The sequence below is a fragment of the Cnephaeus nilssonii genome (assembly GCF_951640355.1).
Source record: "Cnephaeus nilssonii genome assembly, chromosome: 7".
NCBI lineage: Eukaryota > Metazoa > Chordata > Mammalia > Chiroptera > Vespertilionidae > Cnephaeus > Cnephaeus nilssonii.
The window spans coordinates 43,932,598-43,955,541 of NC_137078.1; the positions used below are offsets into that span (position 1 = coordinate 43,932,598).

The 22,944-nt window shown below is 39.1% G+C and overlaps 1 pseudogene across 1 annotated transcript in view; it reads right to left on the reverse strand.

The window, feature by feature from the left end:
- Positions 1 to 1,609: 1,609 nt before the first annotated feature.
- The window catches only part of LOC307102867 (large ribosomal subunit protein eL27-like), a 35,140-nt pseudogene continuing 13,805 nt past the window's right edge, over positions 1,610 to 22,944 (reverse strand). Inside the window, exon 2 of the transcript in view lies at positions 1,610 to 2,005. The product of the transcript in view is annotated as a large ribosomal subunit protein eL27-like (transcript). The remainder of the gene's footprint in view (positions 2,006 to 22,944) is intronic.

The window sequence follows — 22,944 nt, forward strand, 5'->3', positions numbered from 1 at the left end:
AAGGCATGTGCCAACAGGCAGAGGGAGGGGACGGCGATATGGGGAGGGGGTGGCGGTGACCAGCAGTGGCTGAGGGGCGATCGGAGGGCGGGGCCGGCCACTTGCCAGCCGGTGCTGTCCCCTGATCGGCCCACCCGGTCACTTCCTGCGGAGGGAGGCCACCAGTGGCAGCAGTGGCTGGGCGATGGGAGGAAGGGCTGGCGCCATCCCCTGATTGGCCCGCCAGTTGCCTCCTGCAGAGGGAGGCCAGACTGAGGCTTAGGCCCACTCCCTGTGGGGAACGGGCCTAAGCCATCAGTCAGACATCCCCTGAGGGCTCCCGGACTGTGAAAAAGCGCAGGCCAGACTGAGGGACACCCCCCTCAAGTGCACGAATTTTCATGCACCAGGCCTCTAGTGTTATAATAATGGATAAATGCCATTATATATTTTCTCAAACCCACAGAATGTACACGTCTAAGAGTAAATCCTAAGGTAAATTGTGGACATTGGGTGATTATGATGAGCCAATGTAGGTTCGTTCTTGGTACAAAATTCTTGTGAGTGATGTTGTTAATGGGGGAGGCTCTGAATATGTAATGGCACAGGGAAACCACTGTACCTTTCTTTCAATTTTATTGTAAACCTAAAACTGCTATAAAAATATAAAGACTTTTAAAAAAAGAGTTGGGTGAGCTGCTCTCAAAAGAAACAGGTTGGAGTAGAGGTTGAAATCTTAAACTCTGTTATCAAAGAGACTTGGGTTCAAATTCAGACTCTGACACTCACCACCTCCTGAGCTTGATCAAATTACCCAACTACTCAGCCTCACTTTTTCATTTGTAAAATGGGGATGATAATGGTTCTGACCTTAGGAGGTACATAAAATATGTAATATCATTCAATAATAAGGTCAGACTTTCAAGGGCATATTTCAGTTTCTAATTATTGAAAACTATTTTCCCTTACTCTGAGAACTTCTCCCTACTTCTGTTACCATAAATATCAACTGATATTAATAGGTCTTAATACTTCAAAAACTGTGCATTACCATATTGATGGGAGGAAATAATATTGATATTATTTCACTCCTCTTACTTTTATTTATTTTTTTAAATATATTTTATTGATTTTTACAGAGAGGAAGGGAGAGGGATAGAGAGCTAGAAATAGCGATGAGAGAGAAACATTGGTCAGCTGCCTCCCCCGCACAACCCCTACTGGGGATCTAGCCTGCAACCAAGGTACATGCCCTTGATTGGAATCAAACCCGGAACCCTTCAGTCTGCGAGCCAACACTCGATCCACTGAGCCAAACCAGTGTGGGCACCCCTCTTACTTTTGGAGGTACTAAATAAAAATAATCCCAACGATAATGCTTTCATTCAAACTGAGTAATATAAATTTAAATTTTTTAAAAAATACACTAGTTCTAACACATTTGATTGTACAGAGGTTTAAAAGAATGTCTCTAAAAATCAATTTCTAAAAATAATTACAAATATCAAAACAGCCATTTAAAAAATAGAATTACTTATATTAACTGATATCAGCTTGTTTTCTATTTTCAATAGTATTAAGATTAATCAGATTTTTTTGTTTAAATTTTAATAACTGAAACAAAACAGATCTAAAACCGCAGATTCTGGAAGAACCATTTGTTCTTGCTGGTCTTGTACTTCTCTTCAAACTTGACCTTGGCCTTGCATTTTAGAGCAGGGACCCTGAAGATGTCCTTGTTCATGACAGTTTTATCCAAGGGGATATCCACAGAGTACCTTGTGGGCATGAGGTGATTGTAGTTATAAACTTTCACAAAAGACTTGATCTTTGACCTCTTGGCAATTTTCTTCTTGCCCATGGCAGCTGTCACTTTTCAGGGATTGTGGTCAATTCCAGCCACCAGATCATGGCTGTAGGGGCAATCTGAGGTGCCATCCTCAATGTTCTTCATGATGACGGCTTTGCATCCAGAGTAACATCCAGCCAGGACCATCACCACCTTCCCGGGTTTTGAAGGCAGCCACTCGGCCGAGAGCAGAAAGGAAAGAATGGAATCAGATTACTTTTATTAGACATAAATTTTCATAAGAGCTGTTAAATCACAGGTAAAATGGTGCTAAGTCAAATGGGCTTTATCTCTATTTTGGGAAAACTGAAATGATTATCAATGAGGGAAAATAAGGCTGAAGAAATATCACATCTCAGAATTTTTACCCCCTTTTTCCTTTTAATTGAGCTTCTTTCTCTCATACATCTTGTACTTATCATTCATTTATTTTCATCTTCAAGTATTTAGGTAATAAAAAGGTCTGGCTGTTTAGAAAACAACAAATTAAACCAAACCCTTTATGAAGCTGCTGATTTCAATAAATCTCCATGCTATTTGATTTGAAAATGATTTACATCTGTTTAAATTACCTCTTCCATGATTGAAATTTTTTAAGTAATTCATTACAAATAGAATTTTATTAGGACATTTAAAAATAATTTATTTGTTTTTGTGACATTTATATTCACAAAAGTCTTATTGATAAAGCATGAGAAAAGAAGAATTGGTAAAAGTAAGTCATACTTAAGTATTTTTTTTTAAACCACTAAGGTACCATCTCAAAAAAATGATGTTGACCTGTCAGTTATACCTTCTTTTCTCTGTGGATATGCCTCCATGTTGCAGGGGAGATATACATATTGGCATGTATTGAAATAGTCTGCATCAAATTATCATCTAGTTGAGATGGGGATGTAGCAAGGGGATGTCTCCATGACTCAAAATCCCACAGAAAGGAACCACAGTGTCAAACTTGTGATATGGTGTCAAGATGAAGTACGCTTTGAATTTTATTAATAGTAGGGAACACATTTCACTGCTCATTCAAGTGTCGTGCTAGAACTGGGTGAGTGTTGCCAATATAAGTGGATGGAGATCAACACTTTTTTGACACTCCTGCTACCAAGTGCCTATAAAATGTTTATACCTATAATTGTGTCAAATTATGCTAATTGGATACTGAAAAGACACTGTAAGTTGAAGTATTCAAACAGTACATTTCTCAGAATCGCATGGAGCTTTTCAAGTTAGGTACTTGGAGGGCCTTTTTCCCTTTACCAAGTAGTGTCAAAGTACAATGTCCTAAAGTGTCATTTACTCTTAATTTAATCTTTAAAGGTAAGTATGAGGAAAGCAAATTTATTTAAATTCTTGATTATACAAATATAAGGTATTAAAGGTTTTAACTTCACTAGTTTTATTTTGTTAATTTTTTTCAGCCCAGTATACTAGTATCAAGATTATTTTTTTGATAGAGGGTTTTTATTATAAATAATACTTTGAGTACAGCTCAGAGTCTTTAACAATATCAGCCCATTGGTAGATGTTAATATATCAGGTGTGATTGTGAGTCAGGAAGAAAATGAAACAAAATACTGGTTCCTAGGAGAGTTTTCTGTTGTTTTTTTTCCCCCTAACTCCTCTCAGGTCAAAATGAATAGGGATTTTTCTGAAAGTCATTATAGACAAACACAACCTCAATGACTTCTCAATTTTATTTTAGGATATTCTGCTTTTAGGAATATAGATAACAATCCTTGAGTTTCCAAATTCTGACTGTATTCTATTAAAATCATTTTTCTACTTTTCTGTTAAACTGCATTTAATCCTTTGTGTCAATGTGCTGAGGAAGATAGTAAAGAGATATCTGAACTTTGCCTTAAACTTCTTTAATCTTTTTTTAAGCTCTCATTCATGTAACACAGCTTCAGCAATCTGATTTCAACACCCCATCTCCCAGGGGGAAAATGCTAAGATTTCCAAGTTCAGAGACCAGTGTGAACCTGATTCTCCTCAACTAAAAGGTATTTAATTCTAACCGCAGATTCTCTACAGTGCCTCCTGGAGGCTTTTCAAGTCTTTTGAATTTTAATGGTAGTAAAGAGATCTTTTGTACTGGCTGAAGGGGTCCTAGAGCTGAGGGGATTGGAAATGGCATATGGCACAGGTGGTCACAGAGAATTTTTATCAGGTGTGGAAAACATCAACCCTCTTACAAGGCAACATATGCCGCCGAGAACACATTTGCCCAAAACCTTTGTTCCCTGTGTTGGCTGTGAGCACAATTTAGCAACCAATTTTAAATGCTGTTCTATTCCCAGTCCCTTAATGATGTGGGATTCAGCTATGGAGGAAACCTAATGACAGTGCCATTCTGTCACATTCCCTTCACTTTTCTACAGCTCGAATGGAGGAATCAATCTCTCCAAGAAACGTTTGTTTGCCGGCCTAAGAGTCTATTCCTAGCTCTTGTCTCTTCTCATCCAATTCCAAGAGCGCTCTCCAGCGTGAAGTAGTTCTGAACTATTTTTGCCTGTAAACAAGACACCCCACTGTTTCCCACCATTCCTCACTGTTTTCATTCAATATCCCTTCTCTCAGTTCAAATAAACATCACTTTATCTCATGCCCCTTCTAATATTTTTGCATGAGAAATTATGTGTTCCAATAGCAGCGATATTCCCTTGCCTAAGGAGACCTGCTGGCAGATAGAGAGCAAGTTGGAGCTCTCCAGGCCTGAACTGACTATTAAAACTCCCAGCCCAGATTGATGGCGATTACTGTCTACCAGTTAGCCAAAGGCTTTATGACCCAAGCCGACAGTGGCAGCCCATGCTATGGCAACAAGACCAAATCACAGTTGAAGTATATTCATCTCTACAATCATTCCAGAAAGTAAGGAAATGCCTGATAAAGCGTCTTTCATCTATATGCACAGCTTTAGCAATTAGTTTCTTTGTAACAAAGCAAGCAAGAGATTGCGCTCTACTAGTATTATATGACAAAAGATGGTGGAATGATTTTTAGAATGCCTTAGCCCTCCAGAGCAAATATAAAAAGTACTGTCATCATTATGCACAATATAGTGACTTTCTGATGTGCCCTATACAGAAGCTAAAATAAAAAGTATATCACTCCAGTCTCATTAGAAAAAAAAAGTAATCAATTCACTCAATGTCTTAATATAGGTTAGGGTCCCTTTTCCTGGAAACATTCTAAAAGTGGAAGAGCCCCATTTGGTTGTTATTCCTACGATATCACTGCTAGAACGTAGTCTCTATAGGACAGAAACAACCATTCTAGCAATCTAGCTCTTTCCTCACTGTTCATCCTTTCCCTTTGGGGACCAGGCAGCAAAATATGATAATTGCAATTATGGAAGTTATTTTAGCAGATGTAAAATTTGGACTGCTAACTCACCTTTCTAAAAATGTGTCTCTACAGTCATTCCAGAAAGTAAGGAAATGCTTTTTTAAAATTGATGATAGGGGACACGGGAGCTTTCAGTGGTCAATGATAGAGCAATTTGAGCAACGACAACAAAAACTTTAAGTAGCCAAAAAAGAAAGAAAGAAAGAAAGAAAGAAAGAAAGAAAGAAAGAAAGAAAGAAAGAAAGAAAGAAAGGAAGGAAGGAAGGAAGGAAGGAAGGAAGGAAGGAAGGAAGGAAGGAAGGAAGAAAGAAAGAAAGAAAGAAAGAAAGAAAGAAAGAAAGAAAGAAAGAAAGAAAGAAAGAAGAAAGAAAAGATCCAGATTTTACCATCCTCCTACAGACTTGGCCTCATCCTCCAGCTCAGCAAATCACATCATTGTTTGCAAGGAGGCTGCAGCCGCTCTAAGTTTTACTTCCCCAGATGATATGGTTCAACAGGACCAGGAAAGAGGCAGCAGTAAAACAAAGAGCAGAAATACATTTGACCCTTGAACAATGCTGGGGTTAGGGGCATGCAGCCTGCACAGCAGAAAATGCGCCTATAACTTTTAACTCAACCGTCAGCACATAGGTGATTCTTTACCCACAGATTCAACCAACCCCAATAGAAAACAGCATTTTTTTTCTATTACAGATTACACTCAATATTATTTTGTATTAATTTCAGTGTACTGCATAGTGGTTGGACAATTATATACTTTACAAAGTTAGAAAACAGCATTTTTTATCCACAGTTGGGAATTGGCAATTGGGGAAATTTCAGTTAGGAATGTGAAAATACAGTTGATTTTCTAAATCTGCATATAAGTTGACCTGTGCACTTCAAACTTATTAAATGGTCAACTATAAATTTTTTAATTAAAAAAGTAATATTGGATTATAACAGAAAATATAAAATAAATATCCACTAGTCCATAGTAATGAAAAAATGATTGAATAAATAATTAAACAAACAAACAACAAGTGTGGGAGAAGACACAAATCTTCATGTAGAAGAATTCCAACTAATTTGTGTAGCTACACCACCGTCAAGAGAATGGAGCGTAGCTTCCCACTCTGTAAGTATGGATCGATCATAGTGACTTCCATCCAAAAGTACAGTGTGGAAGGGTGAAAAGAGCAGCTTTACAGTGTAAAAGCTTGTAAACAGTACCTGAGCCAGGTGATCAAGGTCAACATTAACAGTGTAAATCATGTTGATAGCACAAACCCTTCATATCACGTGATGAAATGCTACTTTACCTCTATAATCTTCCTCCCAAAAGCCCATAACCCCAATCTAATCATTAGAAAATACCTGACAAAAGTCCTATTGAGGAGCATTTTGCAAAATATCTGATCAGTACTCCTTAAAACTGTCCAGGTCATCAAAATAAGGAAAATGTGAGAAATGGCCACCACCAAGAGGAGCCGAAGGAGAGACATCGTGACTGATTGTGATGTGGCATCCTCGACGGAATTCTGAAACATAAAAAGGACATTAGGCAAAATCTAAGGAAATCTGAATAAAGTATGGACTATCTTACCTAATAATTGACAAACATGTAAATTGACTGTACCTCCGCTATGCCCACAGCCAATCAGAGTGAGTATGTAAATTAGAAGGCCAAAGATAGCGGCCGCCCAGCTGCTCCAGGTGCTGAGTGGCCAGGTGGGGCAGGACTCCTGCTATGAGAGGGAGGGTGGGGAGGTGAAGGGATCTACAGGAGCAGAGTGCCGCAGCAAAGACAAGACTGCAGACTCCGGAGTCTGCAGTGAAGACAAAGATGGTAGACTCTGGCCAGAGCGAAGGCCTGGGTCCCAGGTGCAGGAGGAAAACCGGTGCTGGAAGCCAAGGGAAGGAAGGCCTATTGCACGAATCTCTTCGTGCAATGGGCCTCTAGTAGTTAATAATGTATTAATATTCAATCACTAATTACCATATCAACCTAAAATGTAATAATAGGGGAAATTGGGTATGGGCTATATTAGAACACTTTAATAGCGTCCCAATTTTTCTGTAAATCTAAAACTGTTCTAAAATGTTTAATCTCTACAACCCATGGAATTTATCTTCAGCTTGCTTTTGTCATAACTGTCATAACTGGAGCTCCATCTTACCTAAGCCATCTTATTTTCTATCAGATTCATGCTCACACATACACATATAAAGATATTATGCTACCAGAGTCATTAGTCCTGTTCACCATATTTCTTGTTCTCCTGTTTCCTTTGAAGTTAGGCATAATCTTATTACTTGCCCTGTCCAGTGAAATGTGAGGAAGGAAAATACATCACTTTCAGGCACAAGATGTGATAGCTAGTGTTAGATTCACTGCAATCCCTTCCTCCTACCACAATGGTAGTGGAAACAAGGTCGAGATAGAATCACCATAACCTGGATTGCTGAGTGACTACAATGAACAGAGTTTCCTGTAGCCCTGCATTAGGGGAGAAATAAATTTTGATGTATTCAGCCACTGAGAATTTGAGAATTTGTTTGTTACTATAGAATAGCTTGGCCATCCTGGCAGATTCACATATATGCACACATTATCTGTCACTTGATAACACAGCAACTCTCAAAAATTCACATCAGAAAGCTAATTCTTCAGTATGTGTATTTATCACAATGTGCTTATATTATGGGAAGAAAATAAGCATTTTTGGCAGAATTGGACTAGTAATAGGAATGAGTCTTTTATGATTGGCTTACTGCCAAGTTAGAACTTTTAAACATTTTTAGTATAATTCTCTCATTTTGTAACTATGGAGATTGATCTTCAGTTAAGAATAGGAAGACCTGTTTCTGTCGTAGTTGGTACTGGATTTTGCAAGTAGATTTGGGGTTAAATTCACTATGTCTGGAGACAAGTCAGGAAGTTGCTCTCTTTTCAAAGCACTCTTAACCTTGGTTCTTTTTCCTTTAAAAAGAGAGGACCAGTAAAATGGCTGTGTTGTTTTGTGTGTTTTTTTAAGAGAAAATAAATGTTTCACAAAAATAAAAAATAAAAATCTTGAAAACACATCCAACAATAAAGCAGTGGGAAGATTGGTTTTTATAACATGATTTTAAGAGGAAAAACAATCTTTATGATTCTTATAAATAGGTTAGTTAGATATTCCTTCCACACTGATGTACATTAAAAAACATAAAAATTGTTGTAGAGAAATAGACTAATGATCCTCTCGAGGAGGTATAAAACCACCATAATGCACTTGATAGTGCAGTACTCCAGGGTATCTAAAAAGGATAATTCCTTCATTTCCCCTCTCAGAGCTCAGTTTATGCAGGAAGCATTAGGATTTTAAAACTTCAGGGCCCTTAACCAGACGCCAGTCATGGCCATATGTTTTCACCTTCAGTGACGTCTTATGGCACCCAGTTCCAAAATCAAAATTTGCTTTATTTAAAATGCACTTGCTCATTTAGATCCATTAACATACTTCTCTATCTTCACTGAGCATACAACATCACTAGGCCTGGGGAGTTTAATCACTGTCATGCAAATGGCACTGTCTTAAAAATAGAATACAGGGTCTGCCATAATCTTTTCAAAAGACTATTTTGAATATTTTAGAGAGATGAAAGGAGAAGGAAAGAGAGAAACATCAATGATGAGAGAGAATCATTGATTGTCTGCCTCCTGGATATCCCACAACCCAGTCATTTGCTCTGAGCAGGAATCAAACCCTGACCTCCTGGTTCATGGGTCTACACTCAACCACTGAGCAGCACTGGCAGGGCCAAAAGACTATTTTAAAAGACTTAAACTTTTATGAAAATAGCTCATCCTAAAGGCCAAATCAAAAGGTACTATAGCATATGACAGATTTTCCACAAAAGTATGTTTTTAAAATATATTTTATATACACATACATGTATATAATATTTTATAAGAATATCACTGTTTCACTCATAAACTTCATGTGAATATCTTGCAAAATACTTTGGTTGCCTCTATTCCAGTCAATTCATCACCTAATATTTACTTGAAGTCATGGAAAAAACTGAGGAACTGCTTGCTTATTACAAAACTAGTTTTACCATATCATCATGTCTGATATTGGATAAAGATTGAAAATGGAATGGAAAATTTTTCCCAAAGGAAGAAAAAGGAACACTTTCAATGAGGCCAGATAAAGAATTGATATCTTAATATATATATATCTATATAATTTTTAGTACGGTTATACAGAACCATGCATTATACAAATAACTTAATTGAATCATAAGGAGAAATAAACTGTGTTTGGATGGCGGGGTTGTGGGAATATGGTTTTTTTTAAGGCTCTAAAATAAAGGAAGAAGATAAGTTAATGAACAAGGGTTAAGAGGAATAAAATATGTTAAAAATATTCTGAAAAATATTCAAAAGTTTAAGCATTTACAAATAAAATGTATTTTTCTTAGCACCTAAACTCTTTAAAATAACCAAATGTTATTTTTTCTTCATAAAAATCCATTTAAAATTGAATGCATAACCTAGGAATCCCACTGAGCTCATCTCTGCTTTTGAAAACTCTCAAGTTCACTTTAAAGGGTTGGGTCTGATGCTGTGCTTGGGTTTATAATCTTCAACAACACACTTCTCTTTATTACTTACAGGAAAATCTTTTTCTACAATGACTCACTGACACTTCTCCCTCTAATCATCATTTCTGCAGCATTTAGATTCAGGATCCATGGTGTCCTCTCCTCAGATGCCAATAGAACGACAATGAGCCAGCAACATGACCTGATGGAGTCACAGCCAGAGGCCATGTGACTTCCCCGGTGACTGCAAAGAATATGCTGAGGGCATCCTTCACAAGTGGACACAAGAGACTTTTAAACAGCAGAGAGTTACCATGCAAGCATGGCTTATCAAGAATACAGAAACTAGGAAGAATTAGAAATTAAGAAATATCACTGGCTGTAGCCTCTGGGTTTTCATAAAGCAGAGCAAAGCCTGTGTTAGTCTGAGATTCGTGTAGAATGAGGAAGCAAATATCTTGCCATTCATTGTCCCATCAATTACTGAACTCTATCAAGCATTTTAATGTTTTAAGTGGGGGGAAAATGTACCCTGAACAGTCTATTGGGATTGAGTCCATAATTGGTAAAATGTAGTGTTCTCAAACACTTTAAAATACTCTGCCCTTTGTACACTGTATTGAATAATTTTTATTTGTCAACTTGACTGGGCCACAGAGTGCCCAGATAATTGGTCATACATAATCCTGGATGTGTCTGTGAAGCTGTTTTTGGATGAGATTAAACATTTAAATAGGAAAACTGAGTAAAGCACATTGCTCTCCACAATGTGGGTGGGCCTCATCCAATCAGTAGAAGGCTTGAATACAACAAAATGCTAACCTTTCTGTAAGTAGCAATATTCTTCCTGCCTGATGGCCTTTGAACTAGAACATTGGCTTTTTTCTTTCCTTTTTTTTTTTTTGCCTTTAGACTCAAACTAAAACATCAGCATTTTCTGGGTCTCAAGCCTCCAGCCTGGAGACTGGAACTACTAGTACACCACTGGCTCTCCTGAGTCTCTGGCTCACGAGCTCACCCTGCAGATCTTGGGACTTGCCAGCATCCATCATTGTCTGAGTGAATTTCTTATACTATGTATTTCTTGTTCTGTTTCTCCGGTGATACCTGACAAATACAGACACGTTTGCATAGGAGAGGGGTTTGGCTATCTTAATTTTATAGACTTGTTGGGCAGTGTCTGCATGTAAATAGATATAATGTTGTTTGACTAAGTCAAGCAGTTTAGAGAAACATAATCATCAAACAATAAAACTTGGTTTTATTGAATGAATTAGTCAATTTAAAGGTCAAACAAGCTGTGTCAGAGACAAGTTCAAAAGATATGTTCTAATTTATAAACTCTTACAGAGATTATAATACAAATCGAAAAGTTCCCAATTTCTCAATTTATATCTCTGAGCTTCTTTTGTTCCACATCATGAGCATATTTAGGGAACTTATATATGAGGCTCGTGTCAGTTTCTGAGCTTCTTATCCTCTTGAATTATCTATAAATCTACAGAAAGTAGCTTAGACAGTAGCAGTTCTGAGATAAGTGGATGACCATCAAGAAGAGGAATTAAACTATTCAAGAGTGGCTGGAAGGAGTAATTCTGTTTGGATTAATATGTGTTATTCCCGACATATATATAGCTGTTCAAGATGATCACAGGTCACAAGCTCTAAGTAAGACATTATTTTCATTGACTCCTTGACCGGGCTCAAGGAATCCTAAATTAGGCTCAGGCTTACAAACTCCATAAGCAATAATTGTCTTCTATATTAAGAATGTACACCTGAAAAGGAGGAAAGGAATAATCATAAGTAATGTTTAAACTTCAATGTAAGGTATATTTATCAAAAGTTTTATTTAAGTTCTGAAGACTTAAAAAAAAAACTCAGAGAAATAAGAAGCAATTAGAAAAACTGCAGGCAAATGTTGTATCCTTAGTATTTGGAAACTGAAATTTCTAATAGCTGAAGTACATGTCAGAAATATTATGCCCTGAATAAAGGAACCACAAATGGAAGGCAGCCTTTTGATATCTAAAGTTTCCTATACAATGGAGCTGGCAGAATATCAGAGGCAGGAATGATCTGACACCTAATCTGTTAGCTAATCTCAGAAGCATCTTTGTCCAGTGGTTAGATGGATTTCACTGATTGCTGGCCTTTGAGGATGTTAATAGTGTCACGTAGACAAAGAATACACACCCCAGCAAAAACAGGAAACACTAGGGGGGAAGCCTTAATGTCCAGTGCCTTAGTCCAAAAGAAAGAAAATGTTTTCTTATCCTGATAAATATAACTTATCATAATAATTGCATGGCCCTATGGCAGTGATGGCGAACCTATGACACGCGTGTCAGCACTGACACACGTAGCAATTTCTGATAACACGTGGCCGCTGAGGCAGCCGCATGCCGAGGATGAAACATTTGCTGCTCCTGAGGATGAAACATTTGCGAAATAATGTTTTTTCCTCAAAGTGACACACTACCCAAGTTATGCTCAGTTTTTTGGCGAAGTTTGACACACCAAGCTCAAAAGGTTGCCCATCACTGCCCTATGGTCAAAACCTTCTTTGGGAGTATTTCTGAGTTTCCATAACAACTTGATACAGTTTTAATGTGGTTATAACTTACTCTGAGTTTATGATCTCTCAGAATATTTTGTACCCTTGATCCAGCAATCATCAACTGCAATATTAATTTCATAATGAACCTCCTTTACTAATTCAATTCCAGATCTATTATAGTTCCAACGTGACCTGTGTAATTTAAAAAGGCCAACATGACTGTTGAAAACTTTACAACTCCTAGAAGGAAAATTTAGTGTTTTTATTGTATCCATATTTTTTTATTTTTAAATATTAATAAAATTATTTGATTTATTTTACATTCCCAATTTATAGTCCATTTGATCTATTCATGGTTATTTTCACTTTTCAGTTCTGATTTTCATTCCAAGACTTCAAAGGCTATTGTTTAATAGAAAAGCATATAATAGAGATATATGATAGATAATAGATAGATAGGGAGAGAACTACAGGGAACTTTACCATCCTAACTGCTTTCTTTGCCATAAGTAGTAAATTAAAATTTTACTAAAGAACTAAAGAATAAAATTCTACCTCTGCCATCTATTAGCTATGTAAATTACTAAGCCCTCTGATACCTTAATTTCCACATGTGAAAAATAGAGAGAATATAATCAATCTTACATTTTTATGCAAAATACCAAGTACAAGCACCTAACATGTAATGAACCTTAAAAAAAACAAACAAACAAACAGTAGAAAGAGGTCTCTGTCTCCTGGTAATATATCTATGACGCATAAAATGTTGGTTTCCTACTAACAACGTTAGTCTCATTCAGGCCCTCAGCAAATGTGGTAGGTCTCCAAGATGTTTACACCCTATTTCCTGGAACCTGTGAATATATTATGTTACATGATTAAGGGAGCTTGCATATGGAAAATAACACAGTTATGAACCATATTGGTTTATAATTCACAGCCTCCTGGGGCTACAGTATAGTGGCAGAGACAGACACATACCAAAAAAAATTATACATATTAGTGAAATAAACAAGTGATCTCAGGGATACAGCTCAAATTATACTTCATCTTCCTGGCCCAGTAACTAATGCCAACATCTGGCACTGAACAGGGTCAGATTCCTTACCTCCAAGTGCAGGCCACAAGCTTGCATTGTTCTCATGCTACAGTATCACAGTTCTTGTCATAGGATCACCAAGGATGATTTTACATCAAGTATTTGAGATTCTCCTATACTAACTGGTTGCAAAATGCAGGTTGTAGAAAAACTGTTAGGCTTATTTAAATGCAAAACTGAGAGAAGGGTGGTTCTTCCTTGACATACACACACAAATACATACCTCCTTGAAAAGACCTTAAACTTTTGAATGTTAAAATTACTGTATCAAGAAAAATGGTAACTTTATCATGGAGAAACCCAGCAGACACATTCTTAACCAAGTGATCATGGTCAACATCATCCTATATAATAAAAGCCTAGGTGGCATCACGTGATGTCATCACAAGATGGCCGCTCCCACGTCATCACAAGATGGCCACCACAAGATGGCCACGCACAAGATGGCTGCCCCCACACCATCACAAGATGGCCGCTACAAGATGGCCACCACAAGATGGTCAACACAAGATGGCCAGCAGGGGAGGGCAGTTAGGGGTGACCCGGCTGGCAGGGGTGGGGCAGTTAGGGGTGACCAGGTTTGCAGGGGAGGGCAGTTGGGGGGGACCAGGCCAGCAGGGGAGGGAAGTTGAGGGTAACCAGGCCAGCAGGGGAGGGCGTTGGGGGAGATTGGGCCAGTAGGAGAGAAGTTAGGCATCAATCAGGCTGACAGGGGAGTGGTTAGGGAGTGATCAGATAGGCAGGCAGGTGAGCAGTTAGGAGCCAGCAGTCCTGGATTGTGAGAGGGATGTCTGACTGCCCATTTAAACCCGATCCCTAAACTGCCAGTCAGACATCCCCCAAGGGGTCCCAGATTGGAGAGGGTGCAGGCTGGGCTAAGGACACTCCCGCCCCCATTCACGAATTTTGTGCACCAGGCCACTAATCACTAATAAGACTTATCTACATTGTGTACTGTTCATATAACACACATCACATTTGTGATATTTTTGCCAAAAATGCATGACCTTCATCTGATGATGATAAAACAACAGACAAGCCCAGTTCAGAGACACTCCATGAAATAACTGACCAGTACCCTGGAAAAAATATCAAGGTATTAAAAGACAAAACTGAGAATCTGTTGCAGGCTGCAAGAGACTAAAAAGACATAACAAGTAAATGCAATGTAGATTCTGAGATGGAATCCTGAAAAAGAAAAAAAAAAATGACATTTAAATAATCTTGAATTTGAGGACATTTAAATAAACTGGAATTAATTTAAGGATTTTATACCACTTTGAACTTCCTGCTTGTGATCATTGTACTATGGTTATATATGTTTTAATATTAGGAAAAGCTGGGTGAAAGTATATGTTAACTTCTAGTACAGTGTTTGCAAATTTGTGTAAGTCTAAAACAGTTTAAAAATAAAAATAAAAACCATAATCTATCACATCAAGGGTTAGATACTCCCAGGTAGACTTCACTGCAAAGCAGTTCTCCTTTTGTTGTAATATTCATGTGAGAGATTCTCAAAAGCTTCTCTCCAAAATGGCCAATTAGGGACAAGTGAGCAGCTCAGTGCTGAGGCCGGCAAAATGCTGTGATTGAGTGGTCTGGAGGACGCTGGGAACTGGATTGAGACAGGACCACTAATTTCACTCAGACCACCTGCCTGGTTCGGATACAAGCCAGTGACCTAGACATGATGGGCCATTACCAGCCCTCTACTGGCACTCTGTAATGACTGCAGAAGAGACAAATTTGGGAATGGTGAGATTTGCAAATGGCATGCGAACAGCAGAGGGGTAATGACTTTTCCTGAGCATTCTGAGACACCTCACAAGTCACCGGGAGCTGTGTCGCATGAAGTAACAGGCATATTCACCCAAAATAGAAATGTGATCCAATGCGTTGTGACATACAACACAATATATTATCAAAACAAGATCTCTAAGTAGAACGTTCCATCACATTTCTTGAGACAATAGAATAAAACTTTTTAAATACAATTATTTCTTAGTTTGCTCTTTTGCTGTCAAGCATGCAACTTGCTTTTTCTTCCTTCTGAAGCCATTGGTACAAGATGAGTGAAAGGAGAGAAAAAGAGCTGTGATTGTGTCAACCACAACTGAACAAACACATTTATTAAAAAGAACTCCCACTAGAAACCGTAGGAGCCTCACAGAGTCTCCTTCTTTTTATATACAAACTCTATTATGAACTGAAACGTCCCTTTCTTTTATTTTAAATTATTGTCATCACCCCTTGTGCATGTACCAACCAGTGATTTACACTGTGTCAGATGATAATACACTAGTAAATTTGGTGTTTTAATGGCTATAATAGCTGTAATAAAAAAAATTAAATCAGATGTCATAGGCAGAAGGTACATTTTGGGCCGCTAACTATAAACTGAATTATAGCAGCCTAAATATAATAAAGCAAAACATGTATCCATTTGCAGTTGAAACCATTTGCCGTTGAAAGCCTGTGTTGAAACCGCTCTCAGATGGGCAGAGGAATCTCTGGGGACAGCGGGGGAGCAAGCAAAGGTGCTGGTTTCCTCGGATAAACAGGGCCCTTTCTCCCAATTCTCCCAGCTCCGTCCTTTCTGATGATTCATTCGAGATCTCATCCTGTAGAGCATCATGCTGGACCTTTTCCCTTCTCTGGTCCAGCCGAAATCCTAGAACCCAGGCCCCTCATTTTTACATGCATATCATTTCACACTGTTGATGAATATCACACACCACGGGTAAACAGCAGGGAGGGGCTAAATGGAAAACTCATTTGTTAGTTTTCCCACTTGGAGGTTGTTATTTTTTAAATTACGGATATTGGACACTGTAGGAGTGCCCTTTTTCATACACACTAAAGCACTCCACTGGCCCCAGGAGTCACGAAGACTAGTGGATTTTAATAGTTATAGATCTTAAATGGAGGATTAGAAATTGTTTCTTTTCATTACAATTACAACAAGGAATTAACCCCAAGGGTATCCACTTAATTTCATAATATATAGACTGGAACGCTAATGTGGCTCTTCTACAGTGTAATAAAGAGGCAACTGGCCCTTCTCTCCCCAGGGTGGGTTTCTGTAAAATGTATCACAAAAAGTGTAAAACGGGGAAGATTTGAAGTTAACAAGCTTCATAAGTATCACCGGCTCCCGAGCCGGGCGTGAGCGGCCTTCGCCGCCCTGGGCGCGGCTTGCTTCTTCCAGTGGGAACGCAGTCCCAGCACTTTCTGAATCGCTTCACTGACACAAGGAAAATGGAAAACGGGACAAGGAAGAATAATTTACAATTAAGCACAGAAAGCCACAGGACAGGGAGAAGGGGTGGTGGGGGAGAGACCTGGCGATGGACTCCCTTTCTGAGATGGGACGAGCCCCACGCCGTGTACACTGGCCAATTCCAGGCATGTCACTTTAACCCTTCGCTCTCTGCAGTGGCCTCCGCTCCATTTTATGGACACGCGCTCCCTACTTGAAACCTGAAGCAACACTAAGGGTTAAGATTTTCCATCTTCAGGGTCCAAGCATCTAAGATTTGAAATCTTGGATCCTTGCTGATTAGCCCTCTCAGTTAAAGGCATTTTTATTTCCCAGTTTTTTTAAATGATGTTTGCCCATTGCTCTCTGTGACAAGTGAGAGGAAGGACACTCCTTCAGAAATGGAGCTTTAAACAGAAGTAGGACAGGGGCAGTGGGAGCAGCAAATGGCAATTCAATAAAAGCACAACCCGGAGTGGAGAATGTGCTTCTCTTACATTATGCATTTCCAACATGTACTGTCACAGTTGGCCCACTACAGGCTTCCAGCCAGCCGTAACCTGGAACTCACCTCTTCCTTTCCACTGACGGGCCAGCTCTGTAGAAATCTGCGAATTTGCCAGCCAACTAGAGATTACCTGATGATCCAGAGAGAAGAAATTGCAGATCCTTCAACTCATTTGTTTACATCTACCACGCAGATCACATGTTCGGAGACAGATAAGACTGTATAGGAAAGCCGCAAAGGAATGCTTACTTCAATGAAAAGCACCACTTTACAAATCCCAATTCCCAGTTTCCCTCCTGAGACAGGACGCAGGAGCTTGAAGCAGATGTCAGGGTGGCCAGGAGAGCCCCAGTAATGAGAAGTCGTTAAAAAGGAACAAGAGAGACACTGCACAAGAGAAAGTTGAGAGTCCTTGTCGCTGGCTCAGAGCTACAGAAACCATTTCTAGGCAACTTCAGTATCATCTGAAAACCTATAAGGAGTAGAAAGAGGGGAGAGGAAGGCATGTTGTCCTCAGAAAACAAACACAATGAGGATTCTATCAGAAAGCCAAAGAGACAGTGTGCATGGTTTCACAGGTGATTCTCGGGTTAGCCAAGTGGCCAAGACTTTGTAAATATAAACCACAGACTCAGTATCAAGAATGATGGGAATAATGCCTATACAGGTCACTGGTCACAAGCTGCTCTATCCCCGTATTTCCTCATTCCCCATTTTATCTCCTTAAGACCACAACTCTATATGCCAAGTTTGCTAGATGTAACAAATGTTGACTTATTAAAAGTGTGCATCTCAAATTAGTCCTTAAGCTTTTTTCCCCAATGACTTTAATTGTGTTTGTTCTGGGCTCATAAACTTGGGGAAGTTGAAGCATTTAAAAAGCACACACAAGAGTGGTATCCAAATGTTTTGGTTTTTCTAAGCTCAATGCACCCTAATTGGCTCATTCCTTTAAAAAATATTTAATTAAAAGAAATAAAAAGCTTCTCTACAACAAAAGAAACCATCAACAAAACAACAAGAGAGCCCACTGCATGGGAGAACATATTTGCTAATGTTATGACCGATAAGGGTTTAATCTCCAACATTTACAGGGAACTCATACAACTTAACAAAAGGAAGATAAGCAATCCAATCAAAAAATGGGCAAAGGACCTAAATAGATGCTTTTCAAAAGAGGACATACAGAAGACCAAGAGACATATGAAAACATGCTCAAAGTCACTAATTATCTGAGAGATGCAAATCAAAATGACAATGAGGTACCATTTGATACCTGTCAGAATGTCTATCATCAACAAATCAACAAATGACAAGTGTTGGCGAGGATGCGGAGAAAAAGGAACCCTCATGCACTGCTGGTGGGAATGCAGACTGGTGCAGCCACTGTGGAGAACAGTATGGAGTTTCCTCAAAAAACCAAATATGGAACTCCCATTTGACCCAGTGATCCCACTTCTAGGAATATATCCCAAGAAACTAGAAACACCAATCAGAAAGGATATATGGAAGGGAGAAACCAAGATGACGGCATAGGTAAACACCTGAACTGCTGCCTCGCACAACAATTTCAAAACTATAACTAAAAGACAAAACGAACATCATCCAGAGCCACAGGAAGGCTGGCTGAGTGGAAATTCTACAACTAGAAGGAAAGAGAAAAGCACACTGAGACTCACAGGAGCTGCGGAAGGCAGAGGTACAGAGGTGTGCGCGTGGAGAGGGCTGGCAACTGAGTACGCAGCTGGCTTTCTCAATCAGGAGGGAGACAAAAGCTCCCAAATGCTCTGAACTCCAGTTCCGGGCGAGACTCTGGGGACCCAGACTCATATGGGGAGAAACTGGACTATCTGGCAGTGGACGAAAATGGAGGGCAGCTTTCTCTCAGAGGTGCTTGCAGTGATTACTGTGGGACACTGAGACCCAGGGGCCTCTTAGGGCAGGGCTGGTGGGAAGCCATTGCTGTTTGCTCCGCTCTGAGATCCTGCCCCACAAGGCCATTGCTGTTTGCTCCACCCTGAGACTCCGCCCCATCCAAGCTGAGCCCAGAGGCTTTTGCACGTCAATGGCCTGGTCCTTTGAAATCTAAAATTACCTAACAAACTGCAGCTGAGTCAGTGAGACCCAGAATATCCAAAAGAAGGCCCAAGGCCCCACAGCAGCTTGCATTGCTTCACAAACAAAGAAGAGGAATCTGCAGATTTCTCCGTAGCTCCTGCTGGTGGCCTCAGGCAGAGGCTAAATTAGCACCTCCTTGGAGATCCAAGAGCCAGTGTACCCAGGGTCAGAGTGGGACCATCCAGATTACAACTCCTCAGATCCATAAGTGACACACTTAGGGGGCAGACTCAGTGAGCACCAAAGCCCCACTGAAGCGAGTCTTGCCTCATAAGGGTGTCTCCAGCACAGAAGTTATCCCATCGTAGACACAGCTGATCCTCACAACCAATTGGCCTGGAAGTAAATCCCTCCCAGTGATACCAACAACAATCAAAGCTTAACTACAACAAGACTGTGCACCCAGCCCACAAAGGGGTGCACCAGGAGTGTCTACCTCAGGTAACTGGGGAGGCTGAGCCACTGGGCCCTATAGGACAACTAGCACACAAAGCCACTCTATCAACTCAGGAAAGTAGCTAAAATGCGGAGACAAAGAAGCAGGTCACAAATGAAAGAAATGGAAGAAAGCAAACGACTGGATATAGAGTTCAAAACCACAGTTATAAGGTTTTTCAAGAATTTTCTAGAAAAGGCCAATAAATTTAGTGAGACCCTCAAGGATATGAAAAAGGATCAACTAGAAATTAAGCATACACTGACTGAAATAAAGAATAATATACAGAGATCCAACAGCAGACTAGAGTGTCGCAAGAACCAAGTCAAAGATTTGAAATACAAAGAAGCAAAAAACACTCAACTGGAAAAGCAAAAAGAAAAAATAATCCAAAAGTATGAAGATAGTGTAAGGAGCCTCTGGGACAACTTCAAGTGTACCAACATCCGAATTATGTGGGTGCCAGAAGAAGAGAGAGAGCAAGATATTGGAAACGTATTTGAAGAAATAATGACAGAAAACTTCCCCCACCTGGTGAAAGAAATAGGCTTACAAGTCCAGGAAGCTCACAGAACCCCAAACAAAAGGAATCCAAAGAGGACCACACCAAAACACATTATAATTAAAATGCCAAGAGCAAAAGTCAAAGAGAGAATATTCAAACAGCAAGAGAAAAACAGTTAGTTACCTACAAGGGAGCAACCATACGATTGTCAGCTGATTTCTATACAGAAACTATGCAGACCAGACGGGAGGGGCAAAAAATACTCAAAGTGGTGAATAGCAAGAACCTACAACCAAGATTACTCTACCCAGCAAAGCTATCATTCAGAATTGAAGGTCAGATAAAGAGCTTCACAGATAAGAAAAAGCTAAAGGAGTTCACCACCACCAAACCAGTATTATATGAAATGCTGAAAGGTATTCTTTAACAAGAGGAAGAAGAAGAAAAAGGTAAACATAAAAATTATTAACAACAAATACATATCTATCAACAAGTGAATCTAAAAATCAAGTGAATAAAAAATCTGATGAACAGAATAAACTGGTGAATATAATAGAATCAGGGGCATAGAAAGGGAGTGGACTGACAATTCTCGGGGGGAAAGGGGTGTGGGCGTGCAGGAAGAGACTGGACAAAAATCGTACACCTATGGATGAAGACAGTGGGAGGGGCAGTAAGGGCAGAGGGTGGGGTGGGAACTGGGTGGAGGGGAGCTATGGGGGGGCAAAAGAGGAACAATTGTAATAATCTGAACAATAAAGATTTATTTAAAAAAATAAAATAAAAACATTCAAGAGGGGGAAAAAAAGGATATATGCACCCCTATGTTTATAGCAGCACAATTTACCATAGCTAAGATTGGGAAACAGCCTAAGTGCCCATCAGCAGATGAGTGGATTAAAAAACTGTGGTACATCTACACAACGGAATACTATGCTGCGGTAAAAAAGAAAGAATTCTTACCATTTGCAACAGCATGGATGGAACTATAGAGCATTATGCTAAGTGAAATAAGCCAGTCAGAGAAAGATAAATATCAAATGATCTCACTCATTTGTGGAATATAATGAACAACATAAACTGATGAACAAAAACAGATCCAGAGACAAAGAAGCATCAATCAGACTGTCCAACCTCAGAGAGTAGGTAGGGGAGGGTGGGAGTAAGGGGGAAAGATCAACCAAAGGACTTGTATGCATGCATATAAGCCTAATCAACGGATACAGACACCGGGGCGGGGGAGGGGGGAGGGCATGAGTTGGGGGGAGGGGAAATGGTGGGATAAGGACACATATGTAATACCTTAATCAATAAAGAAAAAAATTTTTAAGAAAATAAGAGATGCCATGGAGATGCAATGTACAGCTCAGGAAATATAGTCAATAATATTGTAAGAACTTTTCATGTAGACAGATGATTACTAAACTCAATGTGTTGACCACACCATCAGGTATGTAAATGTCAAATCATTGTGTTGTATACCTAAAACTAATATAATATTGTATAACTATGCTTTAATTAAAACATTTTAAAATAAAACACAATCAATTCTGGGGAAGCTGCACTGGGGGCATGGGCTAGGCAGAGGGAAAAGAAGGACACAAAAATAAAAAGAAAGAAGTTGATTTTCTTACAGTGAATAGTCATTAGTTGTTGTAGCCATCATCCAAGAAGAACCCCCAAAGATTTGGGGTAATTTATTATATATCAATAGGTAACGAATAAATTTTTTTTAAAAAATGGCCTGGCTTTATTCTAAAAAAAAAAAAAAAAAAAAAAAGCTCACCTATGTAGAAATTTCTCATTTCTTTATTTACCTTAAATTTTTTCATGCAGGAAACTGTTAATATTCTTTGTTTTGCATCAAATATAATTAGGATACAAAACAATTCTCTAATTAGAATTACATGGGATATATGCCTTACAAGTTTGATTTTCTAAATTTCCCCCTGACATTTTCAAATTAAATATCATGTTCAATATCAATCTAACCAATAAAGAGCAATTTAATTTTTATAATGAACCATGAGAATATCTAAATTTGGCATCATCAGAGAGTTTTTGTCTCTAATTGAAGTATTTTAAAATATATTTTAGTTAAACTGACTTACAATAGTAAATTTCACATCCTTCAAGTAATATAAGACTATTGCCCCCTGACTTGTTATAATTATTTAGGTATAAAATTTATTCCTATAAAATAGAACCTTGTAAAGTGCCTGAAGTACCTACTATGACTTGTTCTGTTTATAAGAGTATTTTCTTTATAGGTGTTATTTCTAAGATTGTAAGCTTTTCAATAGTACTGATATTTCAATACCTACAGCAATGATAGTGATTATTTTAATTGCACAATTACTTTTTAGTAATATTATACTTTTAAAATAATATAAATGCTTTCGATAATATAAATAGGATAGGCAAATCTATATATATAAAAGCCTAAGCAACCATTACAACTGAATGACCAGAACAACTGGAATGACCAGTCACTATGATGCACACTGACCACCAGGGGGCAGATGCTGAATGCAGGAGCTGCCCCCTGGTGGTCAGTGCACTCCCACAGCCAACCTCCCACAGCCAGCCAACCTCCTGTGGTTCCTTCCCCCATCCAGCAGGCCTTATCCAGCAGCCAGCAGGCCCTGGCCAGCCCTGCCCCAATAGGCCGCGATTGCCAGCTAGGCCTAGGGACCCCACCC